General features: G+C 40.4%; 1 long non-coding RNA gene across 1 annotated transcript; it reads right to left on the reverse strand.

Moving 5' to 3' along the window:
* Window positions 1-4,458: 4,458 nt before the first annotated feature.
* Window positions 4,459-15,382, reverse strand: LOC103664331. Its single transcript, XR_568996.2, has 3 exons — window positions 13,963-15,382; window positions 8,388-8,468; window positions 4,459-6,420 (listed from the first exon to the last, which is right to left on the reverse strand). It is a non-coding gene; the product is annotated as an uncharacterized LOC103664331 (long non-coding RNA).
* Window positions 15,383-17,857: the final 2,475 nt, after the last annotated feature.

Consider the following 17,857-nt stretch of genomic DNA (forward strand, 5'->3'; position numbering starts at 1 on the left):
ATGGCAGGCAGAGGGAGAGGAAGAAGCAGGCTCCCACTGAGCTGAGAGCTCCGATGTGGGGCTCAATCCAGGACCCTGGGATCATGACATGAGCTGAAGGCAGATGCTTAACCAACTGAGCCACCCAGGTACCTCCTCATGTGGAATTTTCTGATGAAGGGGCCACTTTCTGCCTGCAGTCATACTCCACTTGTAATGCTCCGGGAGAGATCCTTCTGCTACAGAAGTGAGAATACATGTTATGCTTCTCATCAAAAATTCCTTCCTACCCACCACCACCCCTGCTGCCACCACCATTGAGATTTTCCCAACTGGCTCTCACATTATTAACCACCAGTTAGGAAAAAGGCTCAGAGCCCTAGAGACACACTTTTAAGCACCATAAAACAAAACTCTTAAACTATCACAGTAAAAGCTGGTTTCTTCTTCCTAATTGGTTCCTTTTGAAGGCAAAGACTGATGGGCACGCTCAACAGTTATAAATGGAAATCAGCTTCCGACCTACAGTCTTCAGGATTATGGCTCATGGCACTGTTTGCCTTTTTGCCTGAACCTCAATATATTTCTTTTTACTTAGTTTTATTTGCTTAGGCTGTCAGTAATCACTTACTGAGGGCTACTTCTATTATGTATGATACCATACTAAACACCAAAAGATACATAAAAGCAGCTAGATTCCTCAGGGCACAATCGAAAGAGTGAAAGAAAAGTAATTGTTTGCTAAATCTAGATCAGACCCTTCCATCTCGGTGTCTCAGATTCCGGTGCCCCTGAACTCCTTTCCTTCTGGATCCTATGGACCCCACACAGATTCATAAATGGCCATGATCATTTTTCTCCTTAACTTCTATGTGTTTTCAGTTCATTCATCAGTTTAAAAGCATATCTGCTTTCCCGCTGCTACTGTCACACCTCTTGTCATCACCAGGTTGTTGTGGCCTTGGCTATAGTCACACATTTATTTTGTTTCAGCTGAACAGTGGAATGCCACACACACACACACACACACACACACACACACACACACCTGTGATGTACTCTATTACCAGGCCACAAAAATAACTCTACTCCCAGCCACCATTCATAGAAAACTCTAAAGATTAAGTTCTTCATTCCACTCGCTTTTTATTACAACCCTCCTGCCAACGGCTCTGGCACTTGTCTACAGAAACTGCCTTAACAGTATAACACTGTTGGGGTGCCTGGGTGACTCAGTCCAAAGTGTCTGACTCTTGATTCTCGCCCAAGTCATGATCTCAGGGTTGTGAGATCGAGCCTCGCCGGGCTCCACACTGGGCATGGAGCCTGCTTAAGATTCTCTCCTCTCTCTCTCTCTGTCCCTACCTCCTCGCTCTCTAAAAACAAAGAAACAGCAAACAAAAACAGTACAACACTGTTAAAATCTCTAGGGGCTAGGCCAGGAGACCTTCTGGAAACCTTCACCCCTACCATCCCTGAGCTCCTGCTTTCCTGCTTTCCTGCTTTCCTGCCTTAACACACCCTCTCTCCACTCAGGCTCCTTATTTCCCTTTAGGGTACTCACTCTAAGGGGCCTCTTGTTTTCCCTAACAGCTCAGAAGCTGGGGCCTGGAGTGAGGGTGCAGTGGGCTGGCCCACGCCAGTCTGGATTCACAGCAAACAATTTATGGCCTTCGCTCCCTGGGGTTCCCTCTACACAAAGACCATTTATGGTCAATTGTTTGGAATTTGAGCCATTTTCCTAAGGAAACAACCTAAAAGGAGATGTAGGTGCCCAGAAGAACCTCAAAGTCCACTTGACTCACATACCTCATCTGAGCTCTAACTGTATTCTAGAACCTACCCACAGTGCACCACGGTTCCTATGGCTTCTGTGGGAAAATGAGTTCTGAATTCCAGCTGTGAGCATACCTCTGCCTCTGCCATCAGCAGGAACAGCCCAGCATTCACCTTCTGCAGCCTGCCAACCCAATGGTAGGGAAACGCCAGAAGCCTAGAGTGTTTCATTTTTAAGAAAGGGCTTGGGGTGAGGGGAACTCTGGGAGGTGGAACCAGGCTGTGGAGAACGGAGAGTTGGGGTGGAGGGTGGGAGAGCCCAGCTGCCTCTGGGTTTTACGGTCTTCCAGAGACGCAGGCTGCTCCCCTGAGCTTTAATGCAGAAGACACGCCAGGTCTGCACTACAGCATTGCTGCTGCTACAGCGAACAAGGGGGGGGCAGGTCTCGTAGAAGAGGGGTGGGAACCGAGGAAACGTGTGTCTGTGGGTTTCTATGTAAGGTCAAGTAAGGAGTTTTTTAAAAAAAAATTTTTTTTAAACTAAAGCTAGATCTGTACTAGGCTTAACACTATGTTTGTTAAGGAGGTCAAAGCAAATTCAATACACTATATCGTAGCCTTTGGATACACGCAGCTGACAGAAACAGTGTTGGTAAGTCCCCTTGGACATGACCCTTTTGCAGACATGAGAGAACATTTGACGTCTATGTCCAATCTCTCTCTCCTATTTGCACTTTAATTAATACTTGCTTTGTGTGGAGTCAGGGTAAATTTACTTACAAATAAAAAAATGTAGTGTGGAGAAAACAAGTATGAGCCTCTATTTTATTTCCTTGGATCTGTTCGAAAAGTCAAGAAAAAAACGTTTTCCTAGGTTGTGGAGTAGGGAGACGTGCTCCGTACAGCAGCCCCCCCCTTATCCACAGGGAAGAGGTTCCAAGAGCCTCGGTGAATGCCTGAAACCATGGATAGTACTGAACCCTACATAGGTTTTATTGATAACTTCGGCACAGTAACAGATGAAGAATAACTAATTAAAAAACCATTATAAATGTAATGTACTAAAAGTGACGAGACTGCGATCGCTCTCAAAATATCTTACGGTACTCACCCTTTTTGTGACGATGTGAGATGAGAACATGCCTACGTGATGAGAGGAAGTGACGTGAATGACGCAGGCGCGGTGTCGTATTGGTAGGCGCTGTGACGTAAGGGTAGGCGACCACGAACCTTCTGGCCACGCCTCAGGCAGGAGGAGCCCCTGCCTCCAGCTGGCTATTGATAGGGCTGAAATCAAGGAAAGCAAAACCGCAGACCGTGGAAAGCAAAACCACGAATAAAGGGGGATTGCTTACGTTTAATAATTCCTGTTTGGAGGCTCAAAAAAGTACATTTTAAATGACAATAGTAATATATGTTTTTTTATTGCAAGTACAAATGGACTTTTTACATTTTTTTAGGTTTTTTTCATTTTAATGCCAGTATAGTTAACGTACAGTGTTATATTAGTTTCAGGGGTACGATATAGTGATTCAACAATTCCATACATTACTCAGTGCTCATCATCCGAAGTGTACTCTTTAATCCCCATCATGAATTTCACCCATCCCCCCACCCACTGAATGGATGTAAATAAGGATTGTTTTCTCTTATCTGTCCACTCTCTAATTCTACATGTAGATATTCTGACGTCAAACTACTTTCACATGACCACATACCAGAAGTGATAAAAGAGAAAGATGATTTAGAAAATTTACCAGATTCAGGAAAGGTTGGATCCAATGGGCTATTTTATGTGCCAGAATCCTAGTAGGTTTGGTAATGAATTAACAGATAAATAGTTCCATAGCATCTTAGATTCAATCAATTCCACAATAGTTTCTGAGACAATTATGTGCTAAACAATGTAGTGTGTGACATGGAGATATACACACAAAAACACACTGCATGGCCCCATCACCTGTGGCGTTTATATATCTTTATTCAATTTACATGCATGAAAAAGTAGAGATCTCTGTTTCAGGAACCCAGGTGAGCTCCAGGAAATGGTTATTATTTGATGGACTGAACGGTCACTTTGGAAAGCCCACGTAGGTTAAGCCTTACCCTCATAAGAGACTGTGAAGAAACTGAAGCAGGAGGGTGTGAGTCATTGGGGAACCATTGGGAAACAATGCTAGAGAGGAGATGGTGTTTGGAAAGATGGTCCTGCCAGTGGTGTGGAGGTGAATAGGAGGCAAGTTACTAATTATGAGCTCACTGCAGTCTCTAGGGAGGAGGTGGGAGGGTCAGCCCCAGTGTGGTGGCATGAAAATGAGAGAGGGAGACACGCGAAGGGCGCGTTAACAGAAACACTGATCTAACTAACTCACCGCTCACTAGACCAAGGAGACAGTTCATTTCCCTTTTAAAGCTGTGATCTTGGGTTTCTCTCTTGAGCCATTTCCTCTCCACCTTTCTTTTTTATGTCTGTTTCAATTATTATAAAGGTGCACATGTTTTCTTTTGGAAAATTTGAAAAATATAGAGAAAATATCAAGAAGGCATTGAAAGGCACCTATCCTCTCACCACCCAAAGATGATGATCTCAGATAACCGTTTTGGTGTATTTTTTTCCCACCCTTGATTGGTGCCTTTAGGAGCAATTATTAAACAGGGTGAGTGAGGTTGAGTACGAAGATAAAACAGCTTGATTTTTTTCCCCCCACCACTGCCTTCAAGTTTGCTTCCTCGTTTTTCCCTGCTCTGCCCTTCACCCTGATGCAGGCTGAGCCATAGCTGCCCCATCACTTTCAGATACTGGAACCCTTGCATGCGCAGAAATGAAAAAGTCCCATGTGATCTACATCAAGGCAATGCTTCTCTCTTTCGTGAGCCCGGTCCTTCCTGGAGCTAGGGGACTTGGAGCTGAGAAGGAGGCAATGGCCTGGTCTTTCCTGCTCCTTGTCCCATCCCAGGGATCCCATGGGAAAATCTATGTGCACTTACCCCAAAGGTAAAAGCAAGGCCTGAGTCCCACTGCTGCCTCCCCCTCACCAGCTGCCCAGCCAGCTCCCCACCTTCAATACCTCCAAGGGCAGCATCTGGCACACTTAAATCCCTATAAGCACAGTCTAACCCTATAAATTCACTTCAAATAATTCCTTCTGAAGAAACGCTTATATAGATTGTTCCTGGTGGGAGCAGTGAGTACTAAGCTTCTTCCATTTTTCTTTTTCTTTTTAAAATTTATACTAAATACTGTGGGACTGTGTCTTAACCCCTTTCTTGAGAATAGGAGGATATTCATCAATTATTCTCAGCTTCTGTCTATTCAATAATAGACAAAAGAAAAAGTTCCATTTCATATCCTCGTACATATATACACACACACACATAAAATAATAATAACTGGAACCACATCACATCGTTTTGCATCCTACTTGAGTTCCATTAGTATCATATGGCGAGCATTTCCCATGTCAAGGAAGTATTTTCCAAAAATGATTTTTATTGGCTCATAATTTTTCATTATATGACTGTCCATTTCTCATTAATTATTCAACCATCACCCAATTAGACATTTATAATTAGGCTAATTACCCCTGCAATAAACATCCTTGCATGTAACCTTGTTCACATCTTTGATTGTATCCTTAGGATAATTCCTAGAAGGAAAATGTTTCAATCAAATGTTATGGAGATTTTTAAGGCCCTTGATACATAAAGCAGAAAAAAGCCCTCAAGAGAAATGGAATACCCCTCACACACATTGTACCCGAGCATTTTTACCACATTTTTCACCTTTACGATTTGATTAGTGAAATAACATCTCTAACGGTTTTGATTTACATTTTTTTTGGATTGTTATTGAGGCAGATTCTTACTTCTTGACTCTTTGTATTTTTTCTTCTGCAAATGGTTCATGGCCTCTGCTTATTTTTTTCTTGCAAAGTTAGTATTTTCTTACTGATGTGTAAACTCTCTCCACGTTAATAAGAATAGTTACCCCCCCTTTTTTTTTTGTCATATTGTATTTGTTGCAAATGTTTCCCAATTTGTTTGGTTTGATTTTGTTTGTAATATTTTCACTTGCAGAAACATTTAACTTCTGTTCAGTCAAATCTGTTGATATCTTTTTTGTATAACCTAGCTTAAATGGAAAGGGATTTATTAGAAGGATAGTAGTTAGCTCACAGAAATTTAAAAAGAAATCCTACAGAAATCAGATCAACTCTGTGGATTTTAGGAAATGAAACTAATCTCAACATCATCAAACCTATAAATCTGTCCTTCTGTTTATCTCATTTCCTCCGGTCTCCATTTGGCTTCATATATTCCCACCATCAGCTCTCTCCGGATTAATATCCTTTTAGCTTCTATACCCAAAGAGGCCAAGAGGACTTATCTTCAGGTAAAAAAAATTCTCGAGAAGGACTTCGGCTTGCTCAGCCATGTGCCAGGCTCACCTCCAGACCAGTCATTGTGCCAAGAAAATAAAGGACTCTGATTTGCCAGATAAAGGGTATATCAAGAGAAAACAGAAGAGCTAACCTGAAGGAAAGAGTGGGTTAAATCACTAGGCGAACAAAGCAAAATAAAGCAGAAACAAACAAAAAATCAAATGTCCGTTAGAGATTTTTCCTTAGTACTTTCTTCTACCAGAATGATGCTTCTTTCTTCATCCTGAAATCAAGAAATTTTTCTTCTGGATTTCATTTTTTACATTTGGCTCTATCTTCCCCAAATCCCTCATCCCTCCTCCTGATATTCACTTCATTGTTTCCACTGGCTTGGCCATGGCCTAGTTCAGGGCCCTGTGTCTTTGTGTAAGGTCTACTGAGCTCATTTTCCTGATTCCCCCCACCTCCCACACATACAGGCTCCCCTTCCTCAGTTCATCCTGCATGCCATCACCAAATCGATGGTCCCAAAATACCACACCCATCCCTTTAATGGTGTCATTTTCCTCTTCCAAGCCTCCCTGTGCCCCACCCACTTACTAGAGAGGAGAGGACAGCTACTTTGACAATGAAAATGTCTCACGCAGCCTTCACAACTCTGCTTGGTAGATAAAATCTCCATGGGGATAGAGGGGAAACTGAGGCTCAGAGAAGCAAAATCACTGGTAACATGTTTGGTTGTGGTAGAGCTGGGACTTAATCTATGCTGCCTGAATCCTCACACCAGAAACCAAGCCCCTCACAGTGGACGGGCCTCCGGGTAGAGTCTAAACACCTTAAACTTCCTCCAATGTCCAGGCTTTGCTTCCTTTTGTCGTCATACCTCTATCTCTCACTTTCATCGAAACTATTTGCTCCCAGTCTCACCCCCACTACTCCCTAGTCTGCTGGCTTCTCTTTTGCCTTCCTCTCTTTACTTGGGGTAGAGAAGTACTTTCTCACCAGTGCTCTGCCTACCCACCCCACCCCACCCCCGCCCACTTTTCACCTACTGAGAGTTCACCTCCCCTGAATCTCTGCTTAATTTCACTTCTTCCATAAAGTCTTTCCTGATTATCTCACAAAAATAGCTCTTTTTTGAAAATGCCTAAACTATGCTTCTCTGATATCCACTTAATTGTCTTTAACTTTTTGACCATCCTGCCAGCTAGATTGTGAGCCTCTTGGGATCAAGTCCATGCCTCATATTTCTTTGGATTCCCACATGCTTAGTCCAAGGCCTTGTAAGAAGAAATGAGTCAATACTTGGTGATCCATATCTGTCTCCTCTAACCTGCTGTATTGGAAACACAATCTGAAGGATTTTCTCTTCTTCCTCTCCTCTTAGTTCAACGTTAAGCCTTTCAAATCTTTGGCTTTTCCTATTAGGATCAGTGATTTTCATGAGGGAAGAGAATATCAATTATAAAATTCTGAGATTGTAGATAAATAGATAGGGAAGTTTTCACTAGCATATGTGTAGTTCAGCTCCTCATAAACATGCGAAAAGAACCTGTTACCACAAGTCATTGATATATCTTAACAATCGTTCATAGCATCTAAAGAGACAGGAAGTCAATTTTAAAGGACATTGCATTAAACTTTTTATCCATTACTATTCACTTTCTAGTAGATTTCACAATATTATTTGATAGAATAAATTAGCTGTTATGGGGAGACAATATTTTTGAAGAATGTGGAGAAATCATCTAAAGATTGTTTTATCCGATGGAGGTTTAGAGCATCTGTTTCAACGGGCATTGCTTTGGAAATTGCAAGAAACTTTGGAGATGATAAATGTTTACAATTTGTATCCACATTGTTACTAGCACAATAGCCTGTTAAATCCCTTGCCATGAATATGAACAGACTGCAGGCCATCCACATTATTTACCAAGGAGGAAACAGACATTATTCACAAATTTTAATTGCTCCTATGGCACCAACCGTCTGAAAATGAAGCATAAAAACCTAGCCTTGGGGAAGTTTTGCCGCGCAATGACTTTAGTGCAAACCTGACCACAGGGACAAATGCCTCCATCACAATTATGCCGGAATAAAATAAGTGTATCATTTCAACCCAAGTCCTAGTGGACAGTTGGCATATTTTAAAACTCATCCTATCCACTGCAAACTCAACAACTCCTACACATGACCCAAAATAAAGAAGTCAGAGATTAGATTGCTGTGGAAAGTGTACGTCATGCTTACCCGTAAGAGGAGTTTCTCCTGATCAAGGTCCAAACATTCTACCAAAAACCGGAAGAGTAAATGCTTCTATATCTTCCTTACCTAGAGAAATTAACCCTCTAGTATTACAAGATGAGTATCAAATTTGCTTCCAAAAATTGAATTATATTATAAAATACAATTTTACAAAAAATTTTTAAGAAAAAATTAATCTTATGAAAAAAATGTTAAGAAGAAGAATGAAAGTATTAGGAAGTTTTTTTTGTTTGTTTTCGTTTCTGTGTTTTCCAACTAGGAATCATTCATATTCCCTCAAGGACCAGTGTCCTGTGGGAGAAGGTTTAGCAGAGAGATTTACAATTAAGCACTAAGTGTGAGAGGAACCAGCCAATAGGCTGCCTGGAAAATTAGGCTCATCTACCTCCCTAAAGCTAAGACTGAGAGGGTTGCAAAGCTGAGGAAGACGATCAATAGGGATAGTGAGAAACACCAAATCTGAGAAGAGCCACCAAAGAGGCTACCAATGATCATGAAATCCAAAAATATGCATCCCAGACTTGCTCTGACTGCGGCTCTCCCCACTAATGGCATCACTGTCATTCTGATTGCTCAGGTCAAAACCATGGAGCCAGCTGGCACTGTCCTCAAAAATATGTCCTCAATCCTACTGCATCTTATTACTCTGCTACTATCTGTGCCTCCCACAGAAAATTCTCAGCACCTTTGAACACGTCCTTTCTTTGCTTAAAACCCAGCAATGGCTTCCATTCCAACAAAGTGAGGCTAAAGTCCTTAAAATGGCCCACAAAGCTTTGGCATCATCTGCTCCCAACTTAGACCTTCACTCTAGATATGTTGCTCTTTCTGGCTCGTTCTTCCCCCACATTTCATCTTGGCTAACTTCCTAACCTACAAGTCTTTGCTCAGACATCTTCTTCTCTATTAGGCCTACCCTGACACCCAATTTAAAACTGCACCATGCCCCAGGACCTTGCAGTCCATACTGTCCTTACTCTGTTCCATTCATTTCTTTTTTATGGTATGACCACCTTCTAACATACTATGTAATTTATGTATCACATTTTTTGTTTGTATCACACACACACCCTTATAAAATGTGTAAGTCCTCAGGAACAGAGATCTTTCTTTTGTTCACTAATGCATTCCAGATACTTTCAAGCACCTGGGATATGGTAGAAGCTAAATTATTATCTTTTGAATGAATGAATAAATGACTCCATGTTTTATCTGTCAAGAAACTGAGGCAAGACAGGATGAGCAATTTGTCAAGATGAAAAGTAGGAAACTCCCCTTTGTTTGGTTCATGTTTCCCATTTCTCCAGAAGACATATTCTGTGGGTTAGAACTTGGTAGAGAAGCTAAGTTTTGAATGGATGAAACTCCAAAGTTAGGCAAATCAACATTACACAATAAATTTTAAAGACAGGCAGATAATTAGAGTTAGAGTAGAATACAAGAGAGTGAAGAATCCTCCTGGATGCTATCATCCAAAATAAGGGCAAAAATTAAAGAAGAATGTAATTGTTTACATGTTCATCCATCAAACTTGCTTACATAATTGGAATATTTCTTAAACATAAACTTATAATGTATTAAAATCATGTTTTTTACTTGCAACATGATTGTTTAATCCAACTTCCTTTACTGCTTTATAGAGACGTTTTCTTTAGCATCTAGCAACTAATATTTACATACTTATTCCAGATTCATTTCAGTATTTTTTCTTTCTTGTCTACAACTTGTATTTCACTTCCTTCTTTAGTTTTCTCATTTTATCTTCTATCAATTTTTACTATTTTATGTATTTTATGTGATATCTGCCACAGGTTATCTTTGTGGTAACTTAGCTTGGCTCTTTAGTTAGCTAATTAAACTCCTCCCACATTTTTCAACATTTTGGTGCCTGTATGTCACTTTTTCTGACTGTACTTTTTTGTGATAACTGCTCCTTTATAGTGAGACTTTTAAGCCAGTTTGATATAAATTTGGAGATCAATTCTGCTGATTTCTCTTTTATTTTGAAACCAGAAATTTCTTATTGAGATGGTCTTTCCTTTTGGGTTTTGAACTTTCTGTTTATATATAAATTCCATCTAAATATTCTTCCTTTCCAATCTGCATGTCTTTTGTTTCTTTCTCTTGCTTTATTGCTCTGATTAAAATTCCCAGTACTATGGTGAACAAGAACATGAAGAGTAGATATCTTTGCCTTGTTCTCAATCTTAGGGCAAAAGCATTTGGTCTTTCACCATTCAGTATAATGTTAGCTATTGGGTTTTTGGTAGATTTTCTTTATCAAGTTGAGGAAATGTCCCCCTATGCCTAGTTTTCTGAGAGTTTTTATCACAAATGAGTATTGAATTTTGTGATATGCTTTTTCTGCATCAATTGAGAGGATAATAAGATATTTCTTTAGACTGTTGATATGGTAGATTATATTTATTGGCTTTTTAATTGAGATATAATTAACATACCACATAATGCACGCATTTAAAGTGTACAATTCCATGGCTTTTAATATATCCCCAAGATTTTAAACCATCACCACTAATTCCAAAACATTTCATCACCCCGAAAAGAAACTCCATACCCTTTCAGCAGTCACCACCTTTCTCCCCACCCCCTAGTCCTTGGCAGCTGCTAATTTGCTTTCTGATTTTATGTATTTGCTTATTCTGGATATCATATGAATGGAATCATACAATATGTGGCCTCTTGTGACTGATTTCTTTCACTTAATGTTTTCAAGGCTCATCTGTGTTGTAGCATATATCAGTACTTCATTCATTTTTATGGCTGAATAATATTCTATTGGACGGATATAGCATATTTTGTTTATCCATTCACCGGTTGATAATATTTGGGTTGTTTCCACTTTTTTGTCATTATGAAAAATGCTGCAATGAACATTCCTGGCAAGTTTTTCTAAGAACATATGTTTTCCATTGATGAACTTTTAAATATTGAACCAGCTTTAAATATCTGAAGTAAATTCCACTTGGTGGTGATGTACGTACGCTTCTTTTTATATGTTGCTAGGTTTGATTTGATAAAATTTTATTGAGATTTTTGTGTCTATATTCATGAGAGATTTTGGTCTGTAGTTTTATTTTGTTTTCCTTGCATTGTCTTTGTCTGGTTTTAGTATCATCATAAAATGACTGTGATTCCTTCCTCTTCTATTTTTTGGAAGAGACTGTACAAAATTGGTCTTAATTCCTCTTTAAATATTTAGTAGAATTCTCCAGTGAAACCATCTGGTTCTGGAGATTTCTTTTTCAGAAGCATTTCAATTACAAACTCAATTTTCTTACCAAGACACAGACTCTTAACTATAGAGAGCAAACTGTTGGTTACTAGTGGGTAGGTGGAGGGATGGGTTAAATAGGTGATGGGGATTAAAGAGTGCACTCGTGGGGCTCTGGGTGGTTCAGTCAGTTAAGCATCTGCCTTCAGCTCAGGTCAGGATCCCAGGGTCCTGAGACTGAGCCCCACATCAGGCTCCCTGCGCAGTGAGGAGCCTGCTTCTCCCTTTCCCTCTGCCACTCCCCCTGCTTGTGCTCTCTCTCTCTCTGTCAAATAAATAACTACAATCTTTAAAAAAAATTAAAAATAAAAAAAATAAAGAGTGCACTTGTCATGATGAGTACCAAGTATTGTATGGAAGTGTTGAATCACTAAATTGTATACCTGAAACTAATATTACACCATATGTTAACTAACTGGAATTTAAATAAAAACTAAAGTTCCATTTTCTTAATCGTTATAGGATATTCAAATTGTCTATTTCATGTCGGTTAGTAGTTTGTGATTTTTGAGGAGTTGGCTCGTTTCTTTTAAGTTGTCAGATTTATGAACATAACAATGTTTGTAGTATTCTCGTTTTATTCTCTTAATGGCTTCAGGATGTCTAGTGATATCCACTGTTTCATTGTTAATATTGGTGATCTGTGTCTCCTCTCTTATCTTTGTCAGTCTTGCTAAAAGCGTATCAATTTTATTTGGGTTTATTTTGCTCTTCTTTTATTTTTCGTAGATATGCACTTGGGTTACTGATTTGAGATCTTTCCTCTTTTCTAACAAAAGCATTTCATGCCATAAATTACTCTTGGCTCTGCTTTAGCTGTGTCCCCAAATTTTGAAATATTGTATTTTCATTTTCATTCCATTCAGTGTATTTTTTTAAATTTCCCTTGAGACTTCCTCATTGATCCATGTATTATTTAAAAGTGTGTCATATAATTTCCATGTATTTCAAAAATTTTTTGTTCTCTTTCTGTTATTGATGTCTAGTTTGATTCTATTATCGTCAGAGAGCATACTCTATATGATTTCAATTTTTCTAAATTTGTTGAGATTTGTTTCACAGCTCAGGATATGGTCTGTGTACTATATCCATATCAACAAAAAGAACATGGGCAATTGACAAAAACATGTATTCTGCTGTGGTGGGGTAGAATATTCTATAAATATCAATTAGATCCCTCTTGGCTGATTGTATTATTCAGCTCTTCTACATTTTTTTCTGATTTTTTTGTCTAACAGTTTGAACAGTTGCTGATAAAGGGCTGTTGGAGGCCCCAAATATAATTGTGGATTTGTCTAATTCTCCTTTCAGCTTTACCAGGTTTTTTGTTTTGCATATATTTTGAAGCTCTGTTGGTTGGTGCGTGCACTTTGAGGATTGCTGTGTCACTTAGTGGATTGCTCCTTGTGTAAATAAATACTATCGGGTTCCAGGGGCACCTGGGTAGCTCAGTCGGTTAGGCATCTGACTCTTGGTTTTGACTCAGGTCACGATCTTGGGGTCATGGGATGGAGACCCTCGTCAGGCTCCATGCTTTTCATGGATCCTGCTTGGGGTTCTCTCCCTCTGCCTCTTCCCCAGCTCATGCTCATTCTCTCTCTCTCTAAAGTAAATAAATAAAATCTTAATATATATATTATATATATATTAGGTTCCATTCTACAGGTGGGAACATCCCAGGCAGTTTGTGACCAAAGCATATCAGTATTCAAACTAAATATTGTCGATGTGCAAAACAGGTTTAAAAATGTTTTTAATAAATTTTATTTTTTAAATCAGTTTTAGGTCACCACAAAACTGAGCAGAAAGTACAGAGAGTTCCGATATATGCCCTGACTCTACACACACATGGCTTCAGCCTCTATCATCCTCGCCAGAGTGGTACATTTCTTACAACTGGTGAACCTGCATTGACACATCACTATCACTAAAGCCTATATATAGTTCACATTAGAGTTCACTCTTGGTATTGTATATTTTATGGGTCTTGATATATGTATAACGACATATATCCACTATTATAGTTACATACAGAATAGTTTCACTGCCCTAAAAATCCTCTGGGCTTCTCCTACTTATCTCTCTCCCTTCCCCTTAACCCCTGGTACCACTGATCATTTTACTATTTCCTTATAAACCAGATGTTTCTAACCTGGCCTTTTATAGTAGTTAAAATAGGTTAACTGCTGTAACAAATGTACACAGAGATATATAATATGTCAAACTCAACAAAAATATTTTCCCTCTCATATAAGCCTTATATCTTACCTCTCACACACTTCTATCTGATTGGAGGGCGCCTCTCCTCTACATGGTAATCCAGACTCCTTTCGTCTTGTGGCTTCGACATCTTTAACATGTGGCTTCTATGGGCATCATACTCATCGACATCATAGATGTGAAAGGAATGCAGAAGATAATATGTAAGGGATTTTTAAGGGTTTGGTCTGGAAATGGTGTAAAAGTCAATCTTACGGCAACTCCCAACGGCAGTGGAGGCCAGGAAATATAGGCTAGTTGTGTGCTCAGGAAGAAGGAAAAACCAGCTTAGTGACCAGCTGGCCAGTCTGTGCCACAGCTCTATGGAACCTAAAGGGGTCCCTGGATAGACTTTAGGGGGTTGCTTGAGCGTTCAGAAGATATATGCAAAATGTTCCCTTTGATTACACTTTCCTAGGGAAAGGGAAGGACTAGCCCTGACCGTATCAATTAGGAGAGCATGCTGGGAGAAGCTGAATTTAAGCTGAGGCTTAACAATAGGTAGAGAGAGAGGAGGTTGAGATAGAAGGTAAGGGGAATCTGGGCACAAAAACATCACAAGCAGAGGCACAAAGATGGGAGATTATAATGTGTGTTTGAAAAATGGCCAAAAGCTCAGACTAGCTGAAGGATTGAGTCAGCAAGTTGATACTGGCTCGTCTATGTGCCAGGACCTGGCTCTATAAGGGTGCAAACAGAGGAAGAGGGACACTTGAACAACTAGTTGTGGATAATACTGCTACAGACATGGAGGATGCAATGAGACCCTGCTGCAAGGGCACTCACCTTACCCCTGGAAGATTAGTGGAAGTGATATACAAGCTGAGCCCTGAAGGACAAGTCAGTGTTCGCTAAGAGTGGGCAGAGAAGAGCTGTATCCCAGGCCTGAAGGCATAATAAAGTATGTACAATATATACAGGAATGGCTGCTGGAAGGCCTCTGTGGTAGAGGCCAAGAATGCAAGAGGAAGAATAGCATGCAATCAGGCTAGGTAGGACTCAGATACAGAAGACCTTATAAAGTATGTTAACAAATCGGGATGCTATTCTAAGGACAACAAGGATTTTGAGCAAGGCAGTAGAAGCAGTAAACCTCAATTACAATCATTTCAGCTGCAGCTGGAAAATGGAAAATGAATTGGAGGACAGCGAGACTAGATATAAGAATACGGTTTGTGGACTATTGGGATAGTTCATGGTATAAATGATGGCCTTGACTATGGGAATGGTGGTAAAAATGCAGAATGATAGATGGATTTGAGAGTTGAGAGGTACGACCTCCAGGACTTGGTCTTCACTGGGTATGCAGGTTAAAGGAGAAGTCAAGAATGTCTACCAGGCTTTTGGTCAGAGGAACTGAGTAGATAGTGGTGATATTGAATACTAAGCTAAAAAGCAGATTTTTTTTAATGAACATCCTTAAATTAATTTTTTGAAGTTTTATTTATTTATTTTAGAGGGAGCAAGGGGGAGGGGCAGAGGGGGAGGAGAGAGAATCCCCAAGCAGACTCCCCACTAAGCACAAAGCCCAACAACATGGGGCTCAATCCCAGGACCCTGAGATCATGACCTGAGCCGAAATCAAGAGTCAAACACAACCAACTGAGCTGCCCTTAAAGAGTGGATTTTTTTTTTTTTTAAGATTTTATTTACTGATTTGTCGAGAGAGAGAAAGCACAAGCAGGGGAAGCAGCAGGCATCAGCAAGGAACCCGATGCAGGACTCGATCTCAGGACCCTGGGATCATGACCTGAGCCGAAGACAGACACTTAACCGACTGAGCCACCCAGGCATCCCTAAAAAGTGGATTTTAACTGAGATTTCAGTTTGGAAATTTGAGCTTAAATTGGGGTTGTACTTAAATTGTCAATTCCATAGAACTCAGAGAGTTCAGGAATGACAACCTAGATCTGGAAATTGTCAACAAGGTAACAGAAATCTCGGGAATGGATGAGATTTTAGGTAGAGAGTATGGAGTAAGCAGAGTGCTAGCCAAGACAGGTCCTTGCTGACTACCCAGGGGAGCAACAGGGACACAGAACCTGTGGAGAACAAGGCATGACTATAGAACCAGGACGGGAAGCATAAGGCAGGCCAAGGAAGACAGTGCTTCCCCCTCCCTTTTTTTAGAGGATGGGAGGGGTAGAGAAAGAGCAAGAGAGAGAATCCTAAGCAGGCTCCATGTCCAGCCTGACTCGGGGCTCAATCTCAGGACCCTAAAATCATGACCTGAGCTGAAATCAAGAGTTGATGCTCACTAGGAAAGAGTTGTTAGCCTATAACCTCCATCAAGGGAGCAGTCAGTGGTGTCAAATCCTGTCTTGGAAAGGTTAAGCTGAGTAAGGATAAGCAGTGGATTCAGGGACAAGGTGAGGATAATTTCAAGGAAGCAGCAAGAGCCCATGGGTGCATTGCAGTGTGCCCTAAAGAAGGGGAGCAGATAGCTATTGGAGCAGAGGACTTGGAGAAGAAAGAGTGGTGACGGGGGGGGGGGGGGGGGGGGTGTGCAAGGAACAGTTCCTGTTTGTTAATGTAGGAGAGATTTTTTTTTTAAAAGATTTTATTTATTAATTTTGTCAGAGATATATATAGAGAGAGAGATAGCACAAGCAGGGGGAGTGGCAGGCAGAGGAAGAAGCAGGCTCCCCGCTGAGCAAGGAGCCCAATGCTGGACTCGATTCCAGGACCCTGGCATCATGACCTGAGCTGAAGGCAGACGCTTAACCGACTGAGCCACTCAGGTGTCCCAATGTAGCAGATTTAAATGTGTTTAGGTAACAATTGTGAGCACTTGAAAGAATGATACCAGCATGTGGAAGGCCTAGAATTTCAGGTAGGAGACTTGGTTCCTTGGTAATTAGGAGCCATTTCAAGCAGGACAACATGGTCATTGTCATGCTGTAGGAAGACTTATTTTGGAGCTGGGTATAATGCCTAGAGTACGTCTTACCCTAAAGAAACTTATCCTGCCTTAAAATGAAGCAAAGGTTTAGTTTGGGGTTCTAGATGAGGGTCTCAGTAGAATCTTTCAACGTGCTTTTGTGGGCACTTTTATGGCAGTCTTTAAGGCACTGCTTCAAAATTGTGGTCTAATAATCTGTTTACTTGCTAGGACCAACATCTTTGTTAAGCAACGTTTAGCTTGCGGTTGTTCCAATCTTAAAAACATTACAAGTAGACAGGTTTAAAAGGCTAGTTCAGGGGCGCCTGGGTGGCACAGCAGTTAAGCATCTGCCTTCAGCTCAGGGCGTGATCCTGGCGTTCTGGGATCGAGCCCCGCATCAGGCTCCTCTGCTATGAGCCTGCTTCTTCCTCTCCCACTCCCCCTGCTTGTGTTCCCTCTCTCGCTGGCTGTCTCTATCTCCGTCGAATAAATAATAAAATCTTTTAAAAAAAATAATAAATAAAAGGCTAGTTCAGCAGTTAGCCTGTGAGTTGATAAAATGTAGCCAACTCCATAGTTTTCTTTTTGTCCTGAGATCCTTAAAGCAACTCTTCTGCCCCAGTGTATCTACCTACATCATAAACAGCAGCAGAGGAATGAAAGAGAAACCCTACCCAGGTACAAATTAGGGTGTTGTGTGGCTGGGGTAGAAAAGTTGGTGTTGTTAAATGAATTTAAATGGAAGAATCCCAAGCATATACTTAGAGCAAAAGCAAATCTTAAATTTGCTTCATAAACAAAATTTAATACAAGACAAATCTAGACCTAAATGGGAAGGTCCGTGAGTTTCAATAACTCCTACCTTGTTCATAAATCACAATATTGATCAAGTATAAATTAATGCATGAATATATACATTAGCGTATGGGAACTTATGAAACCTCATTTATTATGTGAGAATGAAGCAGAAAGCAATTTTTATATTAGGAACACCTAAGTTAAACCATTTAGCATTTTTAA

The sequence above is a fragment of the Ursus maritimus genome, unplaced genomic scaffold, assembly GCF_017311325.1.
Source record: "Ursus maritimus isolate PB19 unplaced genomic scaffold, ASM1731132v1 scaffold_18, whole genome shotgun sequence".
Taxonomy (NCBI): Eukaryota; Metazoa; Chordata; class Mammalia; order Carnivora; family Ursidae; genus Ursus; species Ursus maritimus.